Source organism: Ursus arctos, unplaced genomic scaffold (genome assembly GCF_023065955.2).
Source record: "Ursus arctos isolate Adak ecotype North America unplaced genomic scaffold, UrsArc2.0 scaffold_17, whole genome shotgun sequence".
NCBI lineage: Eukaryota > Metazoa > Chordata > Mammalia > Carnivora > Ursidae > Ursus > Ursus arctos.
The window spans coordinates 13,513,484-13,532,993 of record NW_026622841.1 but is presented as its reverse complement, the minus strand read 5'-3'; the positions used below and the strand labels follow the sequence as shown (position 1 = coordinate 13,532,993).

Genomic DNA, 19,510 nt, shown 5'->3' with positions numbered 1-19,510 from the left:
AAGTAACTGGAGGAATTAGAAGTTATCAATGTTGGTGCTGTTGTTACTGCAAAATTATGTACTGTTATGTTCTCTGAAAGAGTGAATGTTACCTCTGAGAGGCAGAAACTCCCAGAATGCTTCTCCAGCAGTGGTCTGGAGCAGCTCACACCCAGAGTGGATTCTTTGTAACAACTCCCCTGCCACACAGTCAGTCTAAGTAACGCAAAATTAAAGAAAAATCAATAATGGCACGGAAAGAAATGCAGAGAATGAATTTTTTCTTTTATTATACTTCACATACATAATCATGGCAGGTAAATATGTAACATGAATCAATTAGTAAATAAAATAATACATTACAAAAAGGGGGGTAAATACTTTCAGTATTTTTTTTTTTAAAGAAAAGGGAGAACCCTTTGCCTATACGTTAGGAACAAATAGAACATTACAGTTTTCATCTTTGAGACTTCTTCAGATTTGTCAGTGATGTCATCAAAATTGGTCCCTAATAGTCACATTCAACAGGCAGCGTAGTTCATTGAGGAATATTTTTATTCATTTTAATTTCTGAAGTTTTCTCTCCTTTTAAAATTGAAGTATAGGGGCGCCTGGGTGGCACAGCGGTTAAGCGTCTGCCTTCGGCTCAGGGCGTGATCCCGGCGTTATGGGATCGAGCCCCACATCAGGCTCCTCCACTATGAGCCTGCTTCTTACTCTCCCACTCTCCCTGCTTGTGTTCCCTCTCTCGCTGGCTGTCTCTATCTCTGTCAAATAAATAAAATCTTAAAATTGAAGTATAGTTGATATACTGTGGAGTTTACTTTTACCTGTAACAAGAGACATACAAGTAGTTAAGGAAAGCCTGAAGCATAAGGATAAATTTGGCAGAGACCTGTACCAATCCCATGTCACAGCAAATTCCAGAAAGAGCAAGATAGTCCACATCTTTGTTTCTTCAGAACTGAGTCTAGCAGCTTTCAAATGTCCTCACAGTTGAAAAATTTTCGCCGAAAACCCATCCCCAGCAAATTTATCACAGATTTCTATTGTATTTGGTTCTCAAGTTTCACACATGCAAAAAATCAGAGAAAGTGTCTGAATGACAGCAAATAGGGATTTATCTGAGCCGTGTGTTCTTGTCCAGCTCCTCGAGAAAGTGACTTGGGCTTCAAACACTGCTCTGTTAATTTCACCAGGCAATGTCAGATGGCACCTTTGCTCATTTCTCCTAACATTTCTTCCTTACATTTGATTCTTTTTTCTATTTCCTCACTTTTTTCTTTTTTTTTTGCAGAAGTAATAGTCCTCTCCACAGTTCCTTTGCACTGATCTCAAGGAATCGTTTTAAAGTGTTGTGTGCCTTGTTCAAGGTGGATTCTGCCAGTTTGCAAATATTTTTGTATGGTTCCAAACAATAGGATTGAAGTCACTCAAGTCTGTGCCTCTGTCTACAAGGGCTCCCATTGTCTGCTTCTCATGCACTATTTGGAAACAAAGCCATGTGCCAAGTTAATTCCCATATGGAATACAGTATTTCTTAAAGGATAAAGAATAAGAATGTGCTAATTTAGGCTTAAGATTATTCAGGGCAGAATACTGTATCACTAATGTTACTTAGAATTACCAGTGCATGGTGAGTGAAAAACAGACCAACTTTTAGATGGTTTGACTAGTGTTTTAAAATTCTGTGCAGACAATGTCCCCTTCGTCTTCTTCCTGCACCAAGGGGAGTGCTCCCACTGCCCACCTTTTAACCCACGGCCTTTACATAGAAATTTCACTGCCTCAACACTGGGGTTCAGATCTCAGGAATATCCCCTTCTGCTCTTACAACCCCATAACTTCTTGCCGTCAATCTGGTTTCGTTATACAGGATTAAACATTTAAAAACTGAAATCCCACAGGTTGATTTTCTCCCACTCAAGCTACAACCCCCGCACCTGGGAAGGGGCCCACGGATATCAGGGTCCAGCTCCATCCCTCTAGGGTCAAGGCCAGCTGTTCACAGGGAATATGAGGCTCCTTCTGGGTCTTCCCTCCAGCTTCCTTCAAATTCTCTTCTTTCTGGCATCTGCAAAGTGCGGTTCTTGTCTCCGTTCAGCCACTAATTAGCTTTGGGATCCTAGAACAACTTTTCCTCCTGCTTCTTCACAAGTAAACGTTTCACTGAGTCATGTCTACGGTTCCTTCTAATGTCCTCAGGCGCTAGCTATGAGGACACATGACCTTGGCCGCTCGTCCTGGGCTTCTGCACGTGGTGCCAATGCAGGGAAAGGTCAGCTCCTGGCAGAACCTCTTGCAGACTGTTCCTTGTCCACCATCCCAGAGGCATCGCTGACTCTTCAGGCTGTCACGTTTCCTTGTTTGGCATCTTCAGAACCCTTGGTCTCTGGAGACTTCCAGATGGCTTTCTTTAACCATCAGAGCCAGATATCCTGGGCAGTGCCCTTCTCTGCAAACGTTCCTATTTGTCATGGTAGTGCCCTCAGAATGTGCAGGAATGATTTCTAAAAGACGTTGCCAGCCTGTCCTGGGCCCACACTTGGGCTCCATCCCTGCCGCACACCGACCTGTGGGGGAAGGTAGGGGTGGAATGGCTATTCCCATTTTACAGATGGGGACGCTGGGGTGCTGAGGCTTGAAATGCACAACCATGGTGGTGCCCACAGCTGCCCGTAGGGTCAGGACTGGGACGAAAGCACTTCTATCCCTAATGTCCTATTCACTCCTCCAATCCCACTCTAAGATGCTGAGCTCAGGCTTGGCCCAGGCCCAGTCACCCTGGTTATACAACTGATACCCAGCATGCACTCAGCTGCAGAGGAGAAACAGACCCCATGCCTTGCCTCTAAGAATTTATGATTCAAAAATCACAAGATTTGTACATTGAGCATTAAGATGTCTGTAGAAATATTAAAGTAGTGATAGTACAGCAATAGCTTATTTTTATGACTTTGTATATTTTTGTATCAGGACACAAAAATCTCTTCCCTATGTTTGGCAGCAACATATTTACAAAATGGTGCCCCCAAAAAGCTATAGACCAGGGATGACAAATGTGTGGCACATGCCCTGATAGTCCCTGGGGACGTTTGTGGTAGATGATGACTCTATCATGGCTCTCTTCCCACTTAGCATAGATGCGGCCTCAGAATCTTTCCTAACACAGCAGGCCACTCAGTCACATAATTCACACCAGATTTCAAATAGTGGGCCAAGCTGGACTTGCCATCCCTGCTACACATCTGGGGCTAATTATTCTAGAAAATGTAGGAAGAGTGGAATTTGGGTGGTTTGCCCTTTCAGGGGGCTGCTCCTTGGTGTATCTTCTCTTTTCTCCCTCCACACCTACCCCCAGCCCCCAAACAAGTGTTAAGGTCAACTGATTGCCAGGAGGGTGGTGACCATGGTTGGAAACAAGTTACACACCTGAGATAGATAAAACGTTTGCCGAGTGATTCCAGTTTACTATGTAAGTGATTCCTTGGCAAGGCAAGCCTTCCCGCCCACCTCTTGCAGAATTCCCAGAGCAGGTGTTCTTTGTAAAAAACACCCCCACCAGCCAGTTGATTCTAATGTCCCCCCCCCCCCGCCCCCGTCAAGAATCACAGCTTGAGAAATGATCTCTTGGAGACATTTGCCATTTCTCAGAGGATTGAGTCTTGAAGATTGAGTCAAATGGCTTAGAAATTGTTCATGGGGAGACTCAGCCATAGGAGTAAGTGGCGAGGGGCGTATTTTGAGCACCAGCTATGCTCCTTACCCCTTTCCACGGCATCCACTCCCCCAATGTCAACATTAGGTAATTCCAGAACTAAGAAAGAGCCTGAAAGTGGGGCGCCTGGGTGGCACAGCGGTTAAGTGTCTGCCTTCGGCTCAGGGCGTGATCCCGGCATTCTGGGATCGAGCCCCACATCAGGCTCCTTTGCTATGAGCCTGCTTCTTCCTCTCCCACTCCCCCTGCTTGTGTTCCCTCTCTCGCTGGCTGTCTCTATCTCTGTCAAATAAATAAATAAATAAAATCTTAAAAAAAAAAAGAAAGAAAGAGCCTGAAAGGAGCCTGGAGCCCTGAGCTGGGTTGAACAATGTTTCCGCAAAATTTCATGTCCGCTCAGAATGTCAGAACGTAATTAAGATAAGGATTGAGGTGAGAACATACAGGGTTCAGGTGGGCCCTAAATCCAATGAGAGTGTCCTTAGGAGAGACAGAAGAGGATGCACAGAGACACGCAGAAGGAGGCCACGTGCCTCTAGAAGGGAAGATTGCAGTGAGGAGTTACAAGCCGGAAATTGCCACGGATTGTGAGCAATCACGATGAAGCCAGGAAGAGGCACAGAAGGGTTCTCCCCTGGAACCTTCAGAGGGAGCGTGGTCCTGCCAACAGCTTGATTTGGCCTTCCGGCCTCGAAAACCGTGAGAAAATACATTTCTGTTACTGTAAGCCATCAGTGTGTGGTCCTTTGTTTCAGCAGCTCTAGGAAACGAATATACTTTCTAAATGATAAATCTGCTCCCAATTCTTTACTCAGGCTCTGCTCTCAGGAGAGTGGAAATCCGAGGAAGGTAGAAATAGTCTCATATTGCAGATGAGCAACCTGACGCCGTTCTGCTCAGAGAGCAGCTCTGGGAGGAAGCACTTAGCAGCTAGGTTGTGGCTCGCAGGGGCCAGAGTCAGCCCCTCCACAGTGTGCTGTGCATGTGAGCTCCGGGGCCCAGCAAATGGCCTGAGAGAGGGGGGTGCAACTGTGGGCCACTGGGTGCCAGAAATATGGTCATAAAAATGTAAACTGTGAGATCCTTTGTAAGCAATGGTCCTAAGTGCTGGAAGGACCGGGGGGGACGGGGGAAGCAATCTCTTCCCTTCCACCTTGGCTAAACAGACCTCTGACAGGCACTTTACCTCACTTGTATGGTCTCTGGTTGTGAGGATACAGTGAATCAGGGTGTTTTCCCTGAGAAAGTGGCTTTAACAATTAGCAGCTCAGAAGATAATACAAAAGTATTTTTCTTTCTCTTGTTTGATATATTTTTCAAGGAAATATTTACTATTTTTGAGAGCTCCTGGACATAAGCCATATTTCGTTTTTAGGGAGAAAAATCCTCAAGTCGTCTTGCCTCTTGCTTAATTTACAATTACCACTGAAAATAATAGAAAAGCCTTAGCAACCTATGTTGTATATTTTCATAAACTTAAATAACCAGTTGGTCTGTAATCTTTTACCCCCTTTGGAAAAGAAAAACACCTTTTCCAATAGAGAAGTGTCCTCTTTCCCGATGATTTAAATTTCCATGGCGTTTGCTCCTCGTCAGTGGACTGGAAAGGGGCCATTTTCAGAGCGCTGGTAGATTCTAGGGAGAACACAGCACAATCTTCTTGTGCTCCCGGCTGGCAGGGGCTGGGATCTGAAAACATCAGGAATGGAAGGATCAACAGAAGCAAACGAAAAGGAGGACAGAATTTCTGCCCCCAGCGTCTTCGCACCCTCTGCTCCTCCGGTGTGCTGCATTTCCCTCCACCTTCTTCCCCGGGACAAAGCCCACTTGTGTCCTGCTCATCTCCCTCTTTGCTCCTCTGATCTAAGGATGACTCAGAGGCGCTGCTGAGCCAAGGAATTTCTGCAGACTGGCATGGCAGCCATTTGATCTGTGCAGCAATAAAATGCAGATAGAGGAAGGCCTTTGTGAGTGGGGAGAAAGTGCATTGACGCCTTTGGCTCTGGGTTTCCAAGAAAGGCAGCAGCTACATACGTCATGCTGCACAAAGGTCTGGATGGCCCAGATAGATTGGAATCTTGGGACTGCTCACATCTCCTTCCTGGTAGCCTCCACGACCTGTCCCATGAGCGGAAGGAGGCACACAGAAGCCACACAGAAACGTGGCTGAAATGTTGCTACCTTAAAGGGGTTCTAAGAAGGGCTATTTTGTATTCTTTAGACGTGCACCAAACATAGGCTTTCTTTTCATGATTCCTGAACCGTATTTTGGTAAATTGGAGTGGTTTGGGGGGATATATTCTAAAGCGAGGTTAATTCCCCCCCCCTTTTCTGGGCATCACATTTCCCAGAATGCTATAGAAAGTCAGTCCCTGCAGAAGGATGGCAGCTTTCAAAAGTCAGAAGAGACCCGCAGAGCTGCCCAAGAAACTGCCATACTGCACGGTGGGGAGAAGGGTAAGAGCCTCTGCGGTGGGGGGCAATGATCTAGACCTAGACCCAGCTCTCCTACTAACGAGCTATGAACTACTAACTAGCTCTCAGTCACAGAAGCACTGGACTCTAGCTAGCTCACCTGCGGGATGGGCAGGTGTCCTCTGTGATCACCCAGGTCCGATCTATTCCTAATATTTCCTGATCTCAAAACCGATTTAGGGCCCAGGTTACCCTCAGACCACTGGACAGATGCCCAGTGGTTCTCTTGGATGGTTCAAACTCCTCTTTGCCCTGAAAAGCTCATAAATGAAAAAGCAGAGACCTTCTAGCTCACTGGTCTCCCCTTCCCAAATAGTAAGCTTGAAAAACAGCCCCCTTTCCTGAGGAGTAGAGAAAATAAATCAGTTAGAAATAAGAGGGCGACGCTTCAGGTCAGGCAAGAATTTACAAGGGGCTGTTTCAGGAAGGCTGTTAAGAGGGATGAGGCCTGTGGATTTCCTGCCCCATAAATTGTCACAAAGCTATAGAAGCAAACTAATAATCATGTTGTCTACTACATGACTATGTCAACCGCAGCTGGGAAGGGGCGGGGAAACGAAAAGACTACCCTCAGCTTCCAATTATGCTATGATAACTGTTTAAATTTTATTGAGTAAATAATTATCTCTGTGAATTGAACAAGAAACAAAACACAGCCTAACGCCCATTAGTCATCTGTCGGAGGTAAGGCTTAAGTATATACTTCACACATGTGGTTTTTGTTTTTTTTCTTTTTTAATTCAGCGCCCTGATTCAGCAGAAAGCATGAGCTATTCATACCTCCAGGGGGTAAATGACTTGTTCTTTTGGCAAATTAGGTATTTGTTTTCATCTCTTATTAGAATCTTTGTTTGGGGTTTTTAATTTATTTTGAACCAAAGGCAAAAAAAGGAGGAGATTATGTAGGTGTCTCATGGGGACCTGTGTGAGAACTGGGTGTGTTTGTAGGCGGGTAGAGGGTAGCAAGTCCAGTGGGGTTTCCATGGGTCCAGTTCACAAGAGAGGGACCTAAGTGTCGCTTTGAACAAGAAGGGAGGCATACAGCAGAGCTCTGGGCACACTGATTTGTCTTTTAAAAAGAGTAGTTAGTGAGCCCTCTTACAATGTCTGTGCTGGGCTGGAAACAAAGGCTTTATGGACAATAACAGCAGACACGATGCTGAGATAAAATGGAGAGATGGGCAGTATTTTCCCTTTTGATTGTAAGAAGTCATATCGAGCCCTTATGTGTGTGGCTGGTGTTGATTCAGCTGTCAATTCAGATGACAGCTCTAATTAAAAAATGAAGGAATGGGTCAGCTTCTGGGGTGCTGGCCGCTGAAGTAACGTTTCCTATTCTTTTTCATGATTACATCTGCATTTTCTTCCCACCCGGTACACGTTTAGGGAGTTGACATCGCCATGCCAGAAATGTGGGTGATTATGGTGACATGGGGCTAAAAAGTAGAGCTCTGTCCTACCCTGGTGTGGGGGCGGGGGCTGTGGAGACACGGGAGGTCTCGGGAGGGAGACACCAGAAAACTCAGAGATGGGATCCCTTGGTGAAGATGGAAAACCATGTATTGTCATGCTTTGAACAGGTTTAGATAAAGCTGGGCCATTTGGTAGTGAAAATGTTGGGCTACATATGGATTTCCTCATCCTAGGCAACGACTCTCTAAAAAAACCCTTTTGTCTTTGTTTGTCACTAAGCCCAATGCCTCATGGGAAAAGAAGAAAAAAATAGGTAGATGTTGTGCTTCCCTTCATCTTTGCTGGCTAAGCCATCTTGTTCTACTTTGAATCTCCTGGGAATGTGAATTGATTGACCTGGGTGCCAATCCAGGTGCCCCTTACCTGGCCAGTGTACCTGTCCCCTAACTGCTTAGAGCTGCTCCCCTAGAGAGCTGAGCTGGCACATGGGGGCTGCCTTGCCTGGGGTGGGGGTGGGGGAGGTGGGTAGCCCCTACTCCCATGAGCATCCCTTCCTGGGACAGATGAGCGACCAGGGGCAATGACAGGAGGACATCAAGATGGGACAACTCTGCCTTACAGTTGTGTTCCAGAGCTTTCTTCAGGTTGAGTGCTCTTAGGCCTCAGTAATTCCTCGGACAGTTTTGTGCAAGAGATCATGGTGGCGTTCTGGCTAGAATCCTACATTTAGGAGAAGAGGCCTGATCTTCTCATTGGCGAGTGAGGTCCTTGAGATTTACTCCAGCTGTGTCAGGAAAGTAGGATCTGTCCTTTTTTAAATTAATTTATTAGAGAGAGAGAGACAGCATACACTCGTACTCGTGAGAGCGTTGGGGGAGGGGCAGGGAGAGGGTCAAGCAGACTCCCCCTTGAACATGGAGCCCCATGCGGGGCTTTATCCTATGACCCTGAGATCTTGACTGGAGCTGGAATCAAGAGTCTGATGCTTAACCGACTGAGCCACCCAGGTGCCCCAGGGTCTGGCCTCCTTAACCGGCTAACCCCAGTGTGCAGCTCTGTACCGGAATGGCATGAGCCACCCGAGGCAGCTGACACCAGGGAAACAGCACGGTCTCCAAGAAAAGACTTGTTACCAAAGCCAAAGCTTAAGGTAGTAATAACAACTTTGATTTATAATGGGAACTATTTGTACATAATTACTAAAATATTGATTGCACATTCAGCAGTGTGCTTCAATTAAAGACAAACCAAATCTGGTAACAGCGCCAAAACAGCCTTCTTGCAAACAGTCACCATTTAGGCCTTTCCTGCAGTAATGTGGCGGGATTTTGCAGAGCGAGGTTCAACCCAGTGTACGTGCTGCGGAAGCGGGCGCGAGCACAGTTCCGTTTATTGAGCCTCGCATTCGTTGATTACGGCTCTTGGTGGCCCGTAAAGAGTTCCCGGTTAAAGGCATACAGCAGTTACCACGATACAGTGTCGGCTCTCTGGAGTACAGAGTGATGTAGGATGAAGGATGGGGGTGCAAATAAATCCGGCAGTAGGGGGCAGGGAAAACACCGAAGACCGACGAGGGGGAGGAGAGGACTCCAGACACAGGAGAAGAAACAAGCCGCAGTGGTTTCAGGAATTGCTTGCAAGCTGCATTTTATAGCTAAATTCAAATTTAAATTCATAACCACTAATTCATATGGGCCTTTAAAGTGTAGATTGCAGCCTGGTGCGTTCTCTCCTACTCTGCAAGGCTCCCAGGACCTGCCTCCCATTACCTCTCAGACTTTTCCACCCTACTTTTCCACCCACACTGACCTCTGTGCCAGGAGGTCACATAGATCAAGCGGATCCCTACCTCTAGGCCACCGTACTTGTTGTTCCCTTTGCCCACAGTGCTTCCCCCCCCCCCCCCCGAATATTCTCATGGGTTGTTCCTTCATCTCCTTCAAGACTTTACCCCCACGCCCACTTCTCAGTGAGGATTTTTCTGTCCTTCCTATTTAAAACACAGCCCTACTCATTCTCAATGCTCTCTATTCTCCTTACCTGAGTTATGTTTTCCAGATATTATGTTTTCTGGATATTATGCTATGTGTTTTACTTACTTGTTGCAATCTATTTTATAACCTATGTGTGGACGGGGACTTTTGTCCGTTCCGTCCACCTCTATATTCTCCCAGCCTAGAACGGTAGTTGAGTCGTGGTGAATATTAAATACGTATTCAAGGAATAAAGTGACCTCCTCCACTCTAATTTGCTGTCTCACCCCCTCATCGAGGTGCACTGTTTTTAACTTTTACAATTCTATTTTTCATTTTTTGTATTGACTTAAAAAAATTTTTTTTTCAAACTTTCATGGTTATTTTTATGGTCTCTTATTGCTTGCCTATTTTTATGATCTTTCTATTTTTCAGGCTTTATACATCGGATACATGGTACTTTTATATATTTTTGTGTCTGATAATTTCATTACCTAAAGGACGGAGGTTTAATTCTGGGATTCATAGTTTCTGCTGATTCTCACTTATGGTGGCCTGTTTGCTTGTAGGTTTCATGTTCTTTGATTCTGAACTCATTGGTTGATCTTCATTTGGCGGGATCCTGAGGGCCTACGATGGGGATGCTTTTATCCAGAGAGGACTTGAGTTTGCTTCTACTGAGGGCCGGGGGCATCGGCCTAGCATAACGCAAGAGTCTCCATTTCTGCTCCCTCTCCCCTTTGGCTGCTGGTCTGTTCTTAGACTCATCATTATCGTGCTGGCTGACAGCAGAGCTCAAAGCAAGTCTGCCTCCCATATTTGCTCCCCCCCCCCCAACATTTGCACTCTAGTTTCATCTCACTATCCTCCCTCCCTTACTTGACATGATAGAGTCTATTTTACTCAGGAGTTGTATAGTATGTAATACTGCTAGACTAAACCCGGGGATTCTTTCTGCTCCCAGGCCTGTCCACTTAATTGTCAGCTCTGTTAGCCGAGGGTGGTGCTGGGGCTTTCAGGACTCCTGCTGTCTCTCAGGCAGGGTACTTGCCAAACAGCGTCCAGTATGTAAATCCTGATTTGTTGGTTAATAGGTCAACATCCAATCAGGCAGGTTAACGTGCTTCATAGCTGTGGCCCTTTAAGCGAATGCTCTAGATCCGTGTGATCTATGCTCACATTCTTCTAGAGAGCTTCCCTCCCTTCACGCCGGAGGATTACTGCAGTGTTGCTGGTACGATTTCGCCCACCACCACCTCCAAGCCTGTTGCCAACCGTGGTTTGGAGTGGCTGGGCCGGCATCCCGGAGGCCTGTTTGTTTGTCCTAGTATTCATTACTCCTTGGCTCCCGTCCCATCTGCTGCCAGTGCAGAGTTATTTATATTAAATCAGAGAAGCCCTGGTGAGCTTCGCTGTGCTCACTCACATCCTCAGAATGTCTTGCGTCCCCAAGGACTCTACACGTGGTATCCTCGCAGGAAACCCTTCCCTGCTGACCCGGGGGGGAAACTCCTGGTTTCCCTGGGAAGTGGCAGCTGCTCCATCCATCTGCTTGGCTGATAAGGCCTTTGCGTTTAGGTGAACAGCGCTGGCCCACGAGACCTGCCGTGGAACTAGCCCAAAGAGGTCGTGACAGCTGAGTCACAGAGAATAGCGTTTAAATCTGCAGTCCTGGGGGGTGGAGAGTGCGTCCCAGGAGTGGAGCCAGAGCACTGAGTCATGTCCCTCAGCCCAGCATTACATGGTGTGTTTGAGAGCTTCCAGAAGAAGGGGACACCATTAGGAAGTCACCAGTCCTCGCATTCCTGGGCCTGTCCTGTGCACTCTGCAGTTCTGAGACCCAGCAGTGCGTCCCCCTTGGCATGACTGCATCAATGTCCCATTCTGGCTGCAATTCAGTAGGTCTCATGTGTTCAACCAATAAAACTTCATCGCAGTCCAGGTTTCACTGTGAGACAGGACAGAGCCGAGTGAAGGTCTTCTGATGCTCTGGCCGTGCTGTAACTCAGTTAGCAAATGAACATGAGTCCACAGGCACAGATCTCTACAGAAATTAGATCGGCTCTGAAAGATATCAGGCCGGGGGTGGAAAAGGTCAATCATCATTTTAAATGAAATTGAACAAATCATTGGTAGTTGAATCCATGCTTCTGTTGGTGTTGGTAGCAAGCAGCGGCCGAGACAGGATGTGGGGGAAGGAGCCAAAGAGAAAAATGTATGGCCTGGGCCAAATTTTGTGCTGAAAATAAATTTTCAAATAAAACGTATTTAGAAGCCTGCCACACACTCTCAAATCACGGTGTGGGCAAGCTGGTAGGACGAAACCTGCCCCATTCTTTTGCCTCTGGAAAGGAGTTTCTGCCAGGGAATATCAACATTGCACCACCAGGCCAGTGTTGAAATTCAGCGAGTGCATGGAGGTGGCAAGTGTGGGCGGTAAGTTTCAAAACAGTTTGGAAACACCCACGGTGCTTGGCATCCCGGGTTCTGTGGTGTGCAGAACCACTGGGGCTGGGTACACAAGCATGCAAGGTTAGTCTGTTTCTCCTGTTATAAAAAGACCAGGTCCGGTTCCAGAAGAGCAAAACTAGCAGTACTGTGTTCCTGTCGTCTCGTCTCTTGTTCTCTTAAACGCAGCACTTGCCACCAAGTGTGGTCGTTGGTTAAAATTTTCCCTTTGCTCCAAAGGATTCCTCTGTCATTCTCTGAAGGTTAGTCAGAATAAATATTACAACTTGGACTTTAAGCTTAGGACAAGCAGATGCTAATGCTAACTATTCGTCACTTTTGTTTCTGGAGAAAGGTAAACAGAGTGCAGTTTGTAGAAACCCTCCAGCACTTGATGGGGTTCTTTGCTAGAGAAACTGTTCTTAGGGGTTAGCAGTTTCTTCCAAAGAGAAAACAATGTATGTCACATCTCGCTTTTGTTCATTAGTGAACATTTTAAGGGTTTTTTTTTCCCGTTTGGTTTTTATCATGGGATATACAAATTTCAGGAGTAAAACAAAAACCTTTGAAAGTTGATTAATGTTATATCTGTTTCTCTCCTTTTCTCAAGCCTTCAACATCCTGTTCCCCTTCTTAATTACTGGAAGTCAATCTTCTTAATTCACCCAGAAAACAGAAGAATTTAGCAAAGAACCCCTTAGGTACCACCTCCCTTGATCTACTCATCTCTCTGCCTCTGTCCTCATTCACTTGGCCTTCACTCCCCCGACCTTCCTCCCAGTACAAAGACAGTAACCCATCCTCCCCACTACTCAAAACTGCTCCTATGACTCTTTGCTCTCTATTTGGCGCTAGGTCATTCCCGTGAGCATACACATTTGTTGTCCTATTTCCCATCTTTAAAAAAGAAACCCCGTTGAGCCTACATGGCCCTCTAGGCGTAGTCGCGTTTCTCTGCCTCCCTTTACAGGCACTTCTCTATATGGGGCTGTTTCCACCTCCTTTCCTTCCATTCTTCTCCCAAACCTACTCAAATTGGCCTTTTGTTCTCACTACAACAGTGAGACCTCCATTGTTAAAGTCACCACTACTGCGGTTCCCAGCGTCAGAGTCAGTGGTAGTGTCCCGTGTCTGGGTTGAGGAAGGTGCCTCCATCTGGACAGTCCTGTGAAATGTTCTGGGGGCACCCTTGCTGCTTCTGAAACCTTTGTCCAAGCCTGGTTTTCTAAGTCTCTCAGCAGTGCTGACACCCTTTCAATACATCCCATTTCAGTTTAAATGAACTAGGAGATAGTTTTTGATTCTTCTCCTCAGGAGCGCTGAACTGGTTCATCGGAGGACCTAGACTGACTTGGTTCTCCGGAGTCATTCCTAAACTACAACAGTCTGGGAGATTTGCCTGGGCCCCTCACTCCCAGGAGGAGCGGGGGTGTATCGTAGTTCCATGCGTTGGTGGCTAAAGACAGGGCTGTCATTACCATGCAGACAAGCCAGCCTCTTCTCCCAATGCTGCCCCTGGGTGATGGCTTTCCGCCTTTCAGGGTTGGTCACGATATTCATTCTGTTCAAATTTGTCCATGCCAAAATGAGGCAAACAACCTAAAAAGCAAAATGAGCAAACAATACAAACACGCAGGGCTTCATGGAAAGCAGCACCAGTGGCCAGCAAACACATCCCAAAATGCTAAAATTAGTAATCAAGGACATGCAAGTTAAAACCCATCAAATTAACAAAACTTTAAGTCTGTCCTACTGAATTGATGAGACTGTAGGCAGGGCCACTTGAAGACACAGCTCCCTTGAAGAGCAAATATCTGCAAAAGTTAACACTCTGTAGGCATTTTGGCCTCAGCTGTAGAGAAACCCACGCGAAATTGCCCAAGAGTTCCAGAATATATACAGCACCGTTATTTTTTGTAATGAAAGACTAGAAACCACCTAAATATTCTTCATTAGTTTAGACCAAGAAATGGCATACACGTATGAAGGCATGTTAAACAGCAAAACGAAGGAACCTGAGTTACTTGTTCAACATGAGTAAGTTTCATGGACAGTATGTGAAACAAAAAAGCAAGTTGGAGTAAGAAGCATTTGGTATCCTTACAAAAGTTAAAAGAAATATGGTAAGCAATGCTTTATTTTGCCTAGGGTTACATACATATGTAGCAAAGTTTAACGAGATACATGGGAATGATAAACACCAAATTATGAGTAATTGTTATTTCTGGGAGTAGGGGTGCAAAGGCGGAAAGAGGAGAACGTAATAATGAGCAAAAGGCTCACTCGTTTTCTTATGTTTTAGTTATTAAGCTGGGTTGTGGGTACACCTTTTTACAACATTTAAACTGTTTCATTGTGAAAACTTAATGAAACAAAGGAATTAGGAAAGAGGGTGAGCCAAAGGGGTTTTCCCAGGTCACTCAGGGGCGGTAGTGGGTCCTGCAAACACTGATTTTTTTTTTTTCTAGAAGTGGGCGCTGATTTGGCCAATATTTCCACCAACATCACCCAGTTTCCTGGGTCCTAAAATAATGATTCTGTGGCTATGAAATATCTGCCTCTTGCAGCTTTCATTACACGATTTGTTGAGAGGAAACGTGAGCTGCTAACACTCACCCTGGTTCATTTCATCTCCTCCTTTCCCATCCCCTTCTCGTTACAGATTGAGTTTATTTAGGAAAAAAAAACAATAGGTAACTGATTTCTGGCAACTTTCTTCCCTCTGGGTTCTTGGTCCTGTGCTCACTAGCCTTCTCCAGAAGCAGTGGGGGGAAAAATACAGCACTTGAATAAAAGAGAAGGGGCATTGCCATTGTGGGTTTATTGACATTGTGTCATAACCCAAATGATTGGCACGTTTGTTCCATATCCCCCCCACACCAGGACAACGGCCTTTTACTCCACGAAGAACTACCCACCCATATGTTGGACAGTCATAATACAAGTGTAAGGCAACACTAGGTACACAGGTACAAATTCCCTGGAAATAAATTAGTAGTGTTTATCAAGATCCTTTCAAATGCTCCTGCCCTTTAACTCAGAAAGCCCTCTTTTGGAATACTAAACAAAGGGAAATCATCAAATGTCATCAAATATTTATGCCCCCAAATTACTAAACCTCAAGTTCCCAAACAAGGGACAGTTAATAAAATTGTACGAGATCCTACCAATGTACAATAAGCAGGCATTGAATATGATGGACATAAGAGATAATCATCATAGCACTTTAACTGGAAGAAGTAGGGTATGAAAATGTAATCTACAATATCAACTCTAGTCTATGAATTTATCCACCATTTATCTGTCTACACAGATACATAGGAGAAAATCAGAAATAAAATATATAGGAATGTTAGCACTAGTGCTCTCTGGGTAAACCAAGGGATCATAGCAATTAAAGAACATACTTTTCTGATTTTTTCCAAAGTTTTATACAATGACTATGTATTACTTTAAAAATGAGGGAAATGGTTATTAAAAGCACACAAGATTGAGAAACAGGTATACTAAGCAGAATAGAGAACCTTCTTCCACAGTTCTCCTCTGGGTCTCCTTGTCACTGGCTGTAAGCACAGACATTAATATCCCCTCCTTGGGAGTAGGAAAACCTGAGTTGTAATTGAGCAGTTGCTGTGGGTTGAGTGTGGACAGCTCTGAGAGTGAAAAGTCCAGGGGGACTGAGTCATACAATTGTAAGATTTACCCCCACAATATTGTGAGATTTACCTGTACCAGGTTCCCATGGTAAATACCAGGGGAAAATCCCTTCCTGCTTCTGGCAGTGTGGAGGAAAGGAACCATTTTGAAATCTCCCAGAGCACTCTGTTCTTAACAAGGCCTGCCCTCAGGAAAGACTGGTTACCAGAGCCTAACTTGCTAGGGTGTTCTCAGAGCCTGGCTGACCTGGGGAAGGGAAATAACCAACTCTGGCTCATTTACACCATCCTGTCCCACCTAAGGGGGAGACAGAAACTGAGAAACACTTGTGTCGTTCACAGTCCAGAGGCACAGGCTCACTAGAAGACTGATGTCTACCCCAGAACTGTGGAATACTTCCTCTCCTCCACCCCCACCCCCACATTGCCAAAGGCCTGTTTTACATTCATTCCTCTTATCCAGTACACCATACCTGGCTACCTGGGAAGAAATTACAAGGCATACCAAAAGGTGAACAAATACAATTTGAAGAGACAGAACAAGCAGCAGAACCAGACATGGCAGGGATGTTGGAATTATCAGACTGGGAGTTTTAAATAACTGTGGTGAATGTGCTGCTGGATAAAGTTAACAGCATGCAAGAACAGATGGACGAGGTACACGGAGAGGTGGACATCCTGAGAAAGAACCAAAAAGAAATGCTAGAGATAAAAAACACCATAACATAAATAAGAACACTTTAGATGGTCTTGTTAGTAGACTGGACATGGCTCAGGAAAGAAACTCTGAGCTAGAAGATCTAGCAATAGAATACTCTCAAACTGAAAAGCAAAGAGAACAGAGACGGAAAAAACAACAGAACATTCAAGGACTGTGGGACAACGGCAAAAGGTGTAACATATGCATAATGGGGCTATCAGAAGGAAAAGAAAGAGACAAAAGAATAGAAGAAATATCTGGAACAATGACTGAGGATTTCCCCAAATGAATGTCAGACACCAAACCACAGATTCAGGAAGCTCAGAGAACACCAAGCTGGATAAATAAAAACAAAAAACAAACAAACAAAAAAAACAAAAAAAACCCCACAAAACCAAAAACCCTACAGCCTGGCATAACATTTTCAAATTACAGAAAGCCAAAAATTAAAACAAAAAAATCCCAACAGAAGGCAGAGGAAAAAAATACCTATAGAGGAACAAAATAAGAATTACATCCAACTTTTATTCAGAAATCATGCGAGCAAGAAGAAAGCGAAGTGAAATATTTAAATTATTGAAAGAAACCACCAGCCTAGGGACGCCTGGGTGGCTCAGTCTGTTAAGCATCTGCCTTCAGTTCAGGTCATGATCTCAGGGTCCTAGGGGTCGAGTCCCGAATCAGTCTCCTTGCTCAGTGGGGAGCCTGCTTCTCCCTCTGCCTGTCGCTCCCCTGCTTCTGTTCTCTCTCTCTCTGACAAATAAATAAATAGAATCTTAAAAAAGAAAAGAAAAGAAACCAGACTAGACTTCTGTAGCTTGTGAAATTAGCCCCCAAATGAGAAGGAGAAACAAAGACTTTCTCAGACAAACAAAAATCGAGGTAATTTGTTACCAATCGACTGGCTTTGCAAGAAATGTTCAAAGAAGTTGTTTTTTTTCCTTTTTTTTTTTTAGATTTTACTTATTTAAAGAGAGAGAGTGTATGTATGCACACGCACGAGCAGGGGCGGGTAGGGGTAGAGGCAGAGAGAGAGAGAGAGAATCCCTAGCAGACTCCTCACTGAGTTCGGGGCTGGATCTCACAACCCCAAGATCATGACCTGAGCCAAAATCAAGAGTCGGATGCCCAACCAACTGAGCCACCCAGGCACACTATTAAAGAAGTTCTTTAGAGAGAAGGACAATAATCCAGGTCAGAAGCTGGGACCTATATAAAGAAAGGAAGAACATAGGAGAAGGAATAAGTTAACAAACTTTTATTTTTCTTATTTTTAACTAATCTAACAGATAGCATCTTGTTCCAAATGAAAATGGCAACTATGTCGTCAACTATATATGCTTAGATATAAGAAATGACTGAGCGCAAGAGACAGGCAGAAGGAATTAGGATGAGGAGGGCACTCACACCACCCATGAAGTGGTATAGTGATATTTGAAAGTGAACCTGGATTCATTGTAAAAATATATTGCAAATTCTAGGGCAACCACTAAAAAAGTTTAAAAAGGAAATAGAACTGATTTGCTAAGAGAGAAAACGAAATCATATGGAATGTTCAATTAAAACCTCAAAAGGAAGAAAAAAAAAGTGGGAGACAAAAATAGGAACAAAGAACAAGGGCAACAAGTAGAAAATAGTAACAAATATGGAAGATGTGAACTCAGCTATTTCACTGTATTCACTTCGAGTATCTCTTCCTGACTCAGGTGGAGGAGGAGCTAAGCGTCGAAAGCATTCTGAGCTCCTGAGCAAGATTCCAATGTACGTCCCCCTCCAACATGACTGAGGGCTCAAATAGACTTGTTCGCCTCAAGGGCAGAGTGTTTCAGAGTGTGATAATGGTGGTGGGGGGGTCATCCTATGTCAGCCTTCCAGGTGATTCTGGGATGTTCACCCCTTTCCTGCCTACCCACCCTCCGTCTTCAGAATCTCGGCCTCCAAGGAAGATGCTGTTTGAGTGTAAGGCATGAAAACCCACACACAGGCTCCAGCGCAGGATGAGTCGGCCTCATGAGTCTGACCTCAGAACCCTCACGATCAGCCCTTCCTGACCCTGTAAAAAAACACAAAAAAACTGTCCCTCTTTGTCACCAGAGCCCAGAATTCCATAATGAACATCATTCACCGGGCTTGAGGCCTTGGAATCAGACGTGTCAAGGTCATTTGTGGAAGGGACTTGGACAGGTGAACTGGGAGATCTAACACTAAGATTCCACGATCACGTGCTGCGTTCCTTCAGGGTGAGTAAATTCCAGATGGTTACCTGAAAGGAGATTTGGAGAGAGGGTTGCAATCTGAGGAAGTAGGAATGAGAACAGGGAGGACACAAACCGAGTTTGGGATTCCTCACCTATGCCTGGGCTTTCCCACAAGCTAGCTTTTCTCCTCTTGAAAGGGTGTGGGGGCAGGGGAGGAGAATGGGTCTCAGGATATGAATTGCCAAGCCTGAAGGGCATGGCAACTTACCCGCAGCTGTGGGATAGAGAGTCTGAAGCTACAGGGAAAGTGTCCAGGAAAAGCCCACCTACTGGGGTGTCGTGTCAGTTTTGTCTCTCCACAACTCATATGTTCAAGTCCTATCCCCTAACCACTCATGACATTATCTAGAAATAGTGTCATTGAGGATGTAGATTAGTTATGACGGGGTCCTACATTAGGGTGGGTCCCTAATCTAATCTGATTCGTGTCCTTAGGAAAGGGGGACGTTTGGAATCAGCTATGCACAGAAAGAGAATACCATGTGAAGACTGGAGTCTTAGGGCCAGTAGCCAAGGAACCTCCAGAGCTGGAGTAGTTCCTTCCTTAGAACGTTCAGAGGGAGCATGGCCCTGCAGACATCTTGACTTCAGACTTCGGGCCCCCAGAATGGTGAGAGAATACATTTCTGTTGTTCTGAACCTCCTCGTTGGTGGGATTTCTTATGGCAGCCCTAATAAACCAGCGCAGGGAGCTTGTAGGAGATCTGGTCTGGTCAGAGGAAAGGCTCACCAAGCCCTCCACCCGAGAGGGGTGCAGGATTGGTTCCCCAGCTGCCGGAGGCCCCACGGGCACTGGCTTCTGATCCCAACATAGCCCTGGAGGACCCTGTTTCAGAAGAAAGCCTCCCTCCTAGGACCCCCTCTGCCACCCGCAGGACACCCCCTCCCCC

At 45.4% G+C, this 19,510-nt stretch overlaps 1 long non-coding RNA gene across 1 annotated transcript; it reads right to left on the bottom strand.

Moving 5' to 3' along the window:
- Positions 1–243: 243 nt before the first annotated feature.
- On the bottom strand, positions 244–2,328 carry LOC130543953 (uncharacterized). Its single transcript, XR_008959754.1, has 2 exons — positions 1,923–2,328; positions 244–1,463 (listed from the first exon to the last, which is right to left on the bottom strand). It is a non-coding gene; the product is annotated as an uncharacterized LOC130543953 (long non-coding RNA).
- Between the last annotated feature and the right edge of the window lie 17,182 nt (positions 2,329–19,510).